The following is an 8183-nucleotide window of genomic DNA, read 5'->3' on the forward strand; positions in this document are numbered from 1 at the left end:
CTAGATTTGAGGGAGGTGATCTTCAAAAAATTCTCTTTAATCCTGGGAAGCCCACGGGGATTACAATTGAGATGAAAAAAAGGCACAAAATAATGTAAAAGTAAACTATTATATTATTTTAAAAATTCCCTTTAATTCTTTGGACGGTTGTGGGATACAAGGCTGATGGGACTCTGGGGAGACACCCCTTTTTTTAAAATTAAGGTCTTAAAAATATATAGTAGCTTATTTTTACATCATTTTGTGCCTTTTTCCATCTCAGTAGTAATTCCCCTTGGTTTCCCATCACCAAGCCACTTGGGTGCCATCACCATAGGCCAGTGCACTTCCCCCCCCACCCCCTCATTTTTGATCACTTCCCTATTCCACCCAGTAAAATGTCTCTGGTATATTGTTGTTCATTATTATTATTCTCCCCACCCCCTTCCTTTATCCTCTGCTATGAGTGAAATCATCCAGTATTTTTCTTTTTCTTTCTGGCTTATTTCACTAAGCATGATCCCTTTCAGCTCCATCCATGTTGCTGCAGAAGGCATGAGTTTATTTATTTGATTGCTGAGTAATATTCCATTGTATATATGTACCACATCTTTTTAATCCAGTCATCTACTTTTGGGCATTTGGGTTGATTCCTTGTCCTTCCAATTGTAAATAAGGCAACAATAAGCATGGAGGAGAGACCCCTGGTTTTAAGGAAAAGGCAGATGTTGTTGCATGCCTTTCTGTGCACTCTACTCATCTCTTTTGTTGTTACATTTTCATTTTTTAATGGTAGTTTTTTTTTTTTTTTTTACTGAAGTAACAGTTGACTTGCAATACTGTGTAATTTAGAGGCAGAGGTACACACCCTTTCAGATGTATGTTACCACACCCATGGCCAAAGCACCCCTAATGCTCTGTAATCCATTGGGCCCCCTACTGCCTTGGCTCACTACCTCCTCACCTCCCCCCCCACCCCTTTCTCGATGCCTAAATTCTGGCCTCAAATTTCTATTTACCCAACTCTTAAATCCTGAAGGCTTATTACTGAGATTACCAAGAAGTGGTCTACCTTAGCTTTTCCTATCCCCGTCTTCTGGGGAGCTGGGGCAGATGGCAGGTGCCCAAGGCCTTACCCCTAAGAAAGACTTTGAATCTCTATGAATCCTGTAACTCTTAATCTCCCCAGAATGGGGATTTATTAGGGAATGCCTGCAGGTGTCTTTAAGAGTCATTTTTTGTGTATATGTGTATTCAACACTTGTAACCTATGTTGCAATATAGCTGACATAGTTTTAATTTGTATTTCTCTAATGACTTGTGAAAGCATCTTTTCATGTTTATAAGCTTTTTCTATTTTCTTGGAAAAATGTTTAGACACTTTGCCCATCCTAAAATTGGGTTGTCGTTTTGCTGAATTGCAATAGTTCTTTAAATATTCTAGTTCTCATCTGATACACGATTTCCAAATGTTTTCTTTCATTTTACGGATTTTTACTTCTTTGATGATGTCCTTCGAAGCACAAGTTTTTGGTGGTGATGAAGTCTAGTTTATTTTTTTTTCTTTTGTTGCTAATGCTTTTGCTGTATCTAAGAAATCACTGCCTAATCTAAGATAAATAAAATTTACACCTAGATATTTTTTTCAAGTTTTTCACAGTGACAACATGGTAACCAATAAGGTTCATCTGAGGTACAGTGATTGCTAATTAAAAAAAAAGATTTACATTTTAAAAAATTATATTACATTTGTTTTCTTCTAAGAGTTTTTAAATTTTAGCTGTTCCATGTAACGCTTTGATCAATTTTGAGTTAATCTTGTACATAGTATGAGAGTGGCATCCAACTTTATTCCTTTGCATATGTGGATATAACCTAGGGATGTTTGCTGAAAAACACTATTCCTTTTCCCATTAAATTGTCTTAGCTTCTTGTCAAAATCAACTTACTGTGGATGTGAGGGTTTATTTCTGAGTGTGCAATTCTATTTCCTTGATCTGTACGTTTATCCTTATACTAGTACAACATAGACTTAGTTAATACAGCTTTGTAATAAATTTTGAAGCCTTCAACTTTGTTCTCTTTCCAGATTGTTTTGACTACTTCTGGTCCTTTGTTATTTCCATATAAATTTTAGTGATATCTTGTACATTTCTACAAAAAAGGCAGCTAAGATTTTTCATAGGGATGGTCTTCCACCTGTACATGCAGGTAGGTCTGTTTTCATTTTTCAAGTAATTACCTTCCACTTCATGAGTCATATTTCTGTTTATTTAGGTGTTCTTTAATGTCTTTCAAAGATGTTTGTTAGATTTGGTGTACAATGAACTTGTTATTAAATTTATTCCTGAAAATTAAATCTTTTCTTAAAAGTAAATCTTTTTGATAATGACAAACTTGTTTCTTTAATTTTCAAAATTTTAAGTTTTACTTTTAGAAATACAATGGAGGCCCTCCCTGGTGGCGCAGCGGGTTAAAGCACTGCACTAAGAAGCTTAAGCCACTTCCGCATGAGTTCGATTCCCGCCTGCCCCGGAGGTGACCACATGGCGTGGCAGACCTCTCCTGACCCGCTCGCTGTGTACTTCGTTGATCTGCCTGTTCTGTTCCTCACTCTGTCTCTGGTGAATTCTCTAACCCTCGGCATCTCTGGCCTGTACCCCAGTTCTGTATGAATAAATAAATAAATCTTTAAAAAAAAGAAATACAATGGAATTTTACAGGTTGATCTTACCTGGCAACCTTGTGAACTCATTAGATCTGCCCTCAAGATTTTCAGTATATGAGATCTTGTCACCTTCCCAACATAGATGCCCTTCCTTCCTCCCTTCTTCCCTCTCTCCCTCCCCCACTCCCTCCCTTACTAGAAATTGTACCAAATATTAAAAAGAAAGCTTTTAGACTTTTTTACTTGTGATATAGGCTATGGTTTTTCCAAAGATGCTCTTTATCGAATTGAAGAAGTTCCCCACCTCCTGTTTATTCCTAGGCTGTTTTCTTCTTTTCCTTTTTTTTTTATTGTTTTCACAAAGTCTTGTATTTCTCATGCTTTCCTTATGTATATTGATGTGATTGTGTGGTTTCTGTCCTTTATTCTATAAAAATGATTACATTGATTAGTTTTGTATTGTAAACATTGTACTCTTAGGATAAATCCTATTTTGACCCTGGTTTGTAATTGTTTTTATATATTCTCTGGTTGCTATTAAATTTCGATTTTTTTCATCTATATTCCCAAGAAGTATTGGTATGTTGCTTGCTTTTACCTTTGTCTGATTTTCAGAGTATTAATGGTTTAATCACAGAATGAGTTGACAAGTGTTCCCTCTTGTTTTTTGAAGAAACTGACAAGGGTTGGTGTTTTTAGTTGTAGGGTTGTAGTTTTCAATGCCAAATTTCCTCTTGGCTCTATTTTTTTTTTAATTAAAAAATTACTATTATATTTCTTATTTTTTTTGTACATCATTCTTAATTTTGTGCACCTTTTCACCTCAATTGTAATCCCCATGGGCTTCCCACCACCAATTTACCCGTGTGCCATCACCACAGTCCAGTGCACTCTTCCCACCCCAGTGGTTCTATTTTTAAAATAATTTTTAACTGTTAATTGATGTTTTCTCTCCGGTAACATCACTCTTTCAGCTCCTTAAACATACTTTAACTAAGTTAAAGTCTTGTACAGTAAGCCCGATGCCTGGACTTCCTCAAGAAGTCACTCCTGACCCCCCTTTCCTTTCATGGGCCGTATTTTCTTCTTTTCCTTTGCAGTGTTTGAAAATTGAAAATTTTTAATGGGTCAACTTTGGAAGTGAAATAGTCTCATCTCTGGTTTTTTGTTGTTGTTGCTATTTTCTTAGTCCCTTTCCAGAACTGATGCTGTGAAACCTGTATTCTCTGTTGTATGGCCACTGGAGTTTCCACCGTTAGCAGTGGTGAACTGATGAATGACCAGAGATTTCTTTAATTGCCTAGAACCTGTAAGTCTCCCAGTCTCTGCTAAGGAGCTGTGTGTGTGTGATGCAGTCTTAGGCGATTTATATAACTCTGCTGTGTTCACTTCCCGCTGATGCAGCTCATTCTCATCAGACAGAGGTGAACGTTGAAGAAATTCACGTCTTCCTTGGGGCATGCACACAGCCTGTACTTGTATTGTCCTTCTAGTGTTAGGAATATATCAAAGCTTTTCGAAACCTCTCTGGTAACCTCAGTTCCCATCTTTTCTTTCTAAGTGTCTTGGTCAGCTGGAGTTTGCTCCAACTGGAAGTTGAGATACTAACGGCTGCTAATTATTTCTGACAAATAGTTTGGGGGAAAGGCTGTTTCCACTCTGAGACACATCAAACAAGGCAAGCCCTAGATGGGAACTGACATGGGTCTGCCAGGTCCAGTAAACACAGATCACTGGGAATGGAGCACTGGAGGAACGCTCTATGTACCTTCTAGTAGCTGTGCTGCTGCTGAATCTTACCATGATTGTGGGGTTCTTGTGGAGCTCAGGAAGGGTGGATAAAAACAGGGCAAGTTTCTTGGCCTTTTGGCTAAGATCAAATGCAAAAATGGGGCAAGTTAAAATGTCACAAAACTTGTTATTACTGCAACCATTTTTCTTTAATTCTTATGTCCTGGACTGTTCAAGTCTATGGATAACTTCCAGTTTTTGCCAGCCATTTCATTGCTTTTATGAAGGAAAGTGTTTTCAAAAGTTCTTAATGTGTTATTCCCACGCATGATCTTTCATGTGGGTTTTGGAAAGAAATTCTGCTTGCAAAAATCTTCAAGTTGCACCACCAAGTATTCCATGGGACAGGGGTTTATTTTCCTTTGCCTTTATGGATGTTTTGGCAAAACCACTTTAAAGTATTACGGGACCCCTGGGGCCATGAGAGAACTTCAGGGGCAGTTACTGACAGCAAAGTGAACCAGACTCTAAGGGAAGAACTGCAAGGGCTTTGAGCAGGTCCACTCTCAGAATCCTAGGGTCCAAGTCTGCTCATCCCCATTTACCACCCGTGCAACTCCACTGAGTTTGGTGGGCATCAGGAACTTGGAGTGTGGTGCCTAAGCTAGTGTTTCTGGCATGGCAGGCCATTTCTCTGTGCCCAAAACATATGTTTCAAGGGGTGAAACCAGCCATGAAAAGCAGGCCATCCATCCATGGGAAAGGAGTTCAAAGGACTCAGCCTTATCACAGAAGTTAAAGTTAATTACAGTTTACACAGATCCTACAAGGACTTCTCTGAGACCAAGCGCCAAGGACTTCTTGGATCTGGTTAATTGTGGAAGTAGCCTCATTTTAGAAGCCCCTCCACACCCACCTCATGTTTAAAAGACAAATAAACCTCCTGCAAAATCATGGGTCTCAGCTCATAATTTGCATTCTGATTTAGACAACACACAGGAGAGATGACGGACTAGATTGTGGGAGCTGAAATTGTTTTGGTACTTGACCCATGTCATCACAGTGTTGAAAGGCAATTTGGCTTAAATATTGTGCCACTAGCTGGGTTAGCAAGTGATGGCAACATCTTGTTTTCTTATGGTCTAAAGGCTCAGAATGGTTTTTGCATTCTTTCATTCTTTGGGGGGTAAATAGAGGATATGCAACAGAGAGCCTCTATGGCTTACCAAATCTAAATATTTGCTATCTGACCCTTAACAGAAAAACTCTACCTGCCTCCACTTAAATGGATTCGAATAACCCATTCTAGAACAGACACCACCTACGTTAAGATAGAACCAAGCCCTCCCTGGTGGCACAGTGGCTAAAGCGCAGCACTGCAAGCCAGCTGCAGCTGCTTCAGTGCAAGCTCGATCCCCAGCCTCGGAGCTGACCCCCATGGCACAGCAGATCTCTCCTGTCTCACCCAGCCCACTGCTCCCCTCAGCCGTGTACTTTGTCAATCTGCTTTTTTTACTTCCCACTCTGTCTTTGGTGAATCCTCTCATTGGCCCTGTACCTCTGGCCCGTACCCCACTTGTATATGGATAAAAAAAAAAAAAAGATAGAACCAAAGGGCACGAAAACACTTGAAATATCATTACTTTACTTTAATGCTCCAGGCATTTTAGACATTCATTAAGTCACCTTATTTCAGAAGTCATTTCCTCTTAGGTACAGATTCAGTGTCCGCAGTCAGGGACAAGTGTATCACTGAACTTTCCCTATAACTCCCACATGCTACAGGGGACCTGTGCTGGCACCCTGTCTTCTCTAGCAGAGCCCCCCCACCCCACAGTGGGGCTGCACCACCCCTGCTTGACACAGCTTGAAATGTTCCTGTAGCTCACTGCTGCCTGTGGGTTCTGTAGACTTGCACATTTCAGCACTGCCAGATAGTCCAAGTCTGTGATGATCACCCCGAGGCGCCAGTGAGACAGCACATCAGCACCTGCTCCACTGTATCACAGACACTGAGGCACTTCCATGTCCTGGTAAAAGAGTTATAATTACCACAGGAATGAACTGTGAGGGAGGGGGCTTTTCTCTCAATAATTAGTAACCTTAACAGATATTTAGCGGATTTATAAATTCATGTCTGTTTACATTTGTTGTAAAGGCGGCATGAACTGCTGAAGTACATGAGGGCATGTTGTAGTTCCCATGCTGCGAGGAAAAGCAAAGAACCTGCTTAGACAACACTGGCTTGAGTCATGAATACTGCAACAGCTGGTCATTCTTAAGGGCCCTGTCCTTCCAGAAGGGGTTTTTTAAAGCCCCAGGCTTGGACTCTTTCAAGGTAATAATATTTGTTGTTCTTTCTTAGGCAGCAGTTCCCAGCATCTTGAAGCCTGCTTCAGGTCTGAGGTTTATTTCACTGGTCAGGGGTGGGGTGGAAGAAAGGGAATGTGTGGACTCCAACATTTTTAAAAAGTAATTCCAGCATATAGCCAGCACAGAGAACCTTGGGTACTAAAGGTTCCTGAGTCTCACTAATCTCCTCTGTCCTCTCTCAAAGTCCTTGAGGTAGTCCCTGGGTCAAGCAATACTCTCTTCCATGAGATAAGAAACTAAGGCACAGAGAGGTTAACAGTTTCCTCTGACACTGTGCAGCCATCTGACAGCACCAGGATTGAAATGGGCATCTCCCAAAATAACATCTCCTCCTCCAGCACTAGCAACATGTACATGGACTATACCTGTGAAGACTGACTGGGGAGCAAGGTGTGACCATCTGTGCCAAGGCATCATGGAAGGATGTGGAACAGTTCCAAGCTAACCATTTCACCAAAAGGGGAATAAATGCCTAAATATTTATTTGAGGGGGAATAAAGTACACCTTTTTTTTTTTTAAGGACTAATTACTTGCACATATATGCTATATTCGTCCAGGTTTCTTAGAAGATACACCAAGACCCACAGACTTCCTGTTTAATTGCTAACATTTACTCCTTACCTCCATCACTGCAAGAACTGGAAAACCCTCAAATGTCCCTGCAATGTAGATCCAAAAGAGCACTACACATCTGCATTTGCACGTAACCATACAACCTTCCCCATCTGTGCTTCCCATCTCCTGCCACTCTGCCTGCCTGGGACCCAGTACTCTCTCCTGGGTCTTCACCTTCCCAAGATTTGCTTAGACGTCCCAAACACTAACCCCTCGGCTGCACTGGGCCTACAGGATGACTTTTACCACTGACTGTTATATTGCTCTGGATGGAGACTTCACTATTCACACACTGGACAGCTAGCAAGGCTTTGTAAAAGACAGTGGCCTGCATCTCACCTCGCTGAACCTTTCTCCATTTCACAACATAACACCTTTGCATTCCACACCACTGCTGCGTCTGTGGAATAGTTGTATCACGATTCCCTTCTCTACTGTCAGCTCCCACATCTCCTCGTGAGTGAGGAAGCATAGCCATAACCTTTTAAAAAAGTCTCCCCACCTGCAGAACTGAAACAAGCAACGAAACACACGCAGGGACCAAAGGAGAAGCACGAGGAAAGTGCTTCTCCACACTGCTGTGGTTCCCAGCACACTCTAAGAATGGGTGATGTCATCTTTGCCTGCAGCAGTGCCACCTGGGAGTGGGGGGGCTCTACCCTCTCCTGCCACTGCAAGAGGGTGTCACAAAACTTAAAAAAAAAAAACGAAGACTGGCCCTCCCTGGTGGCACAGCGGGTTAAAGCACAGCACTGAGAAGCTAAAGCCACTGCAGCATGAGTTCGATTCCCGCCTGCCCCGGAGGAGACCACATGG

The sequence above is a fragment of the Condylura cristata genome, unplaced genomic scaffold (assembly GCF_000260355.1).
Source record: "Condylura cristata isolate star-nosed mole 26May11 unplaced genomic scaffold, ConCri1.0 scaffold00020, whole genome shotgun sequence".
Taxonomy (NCBI): Eukaryota; Metazoa; Chordata; class Mammalia; order Eulipotyphla; family Talpidae; genus Condylura; species Condylura cristata.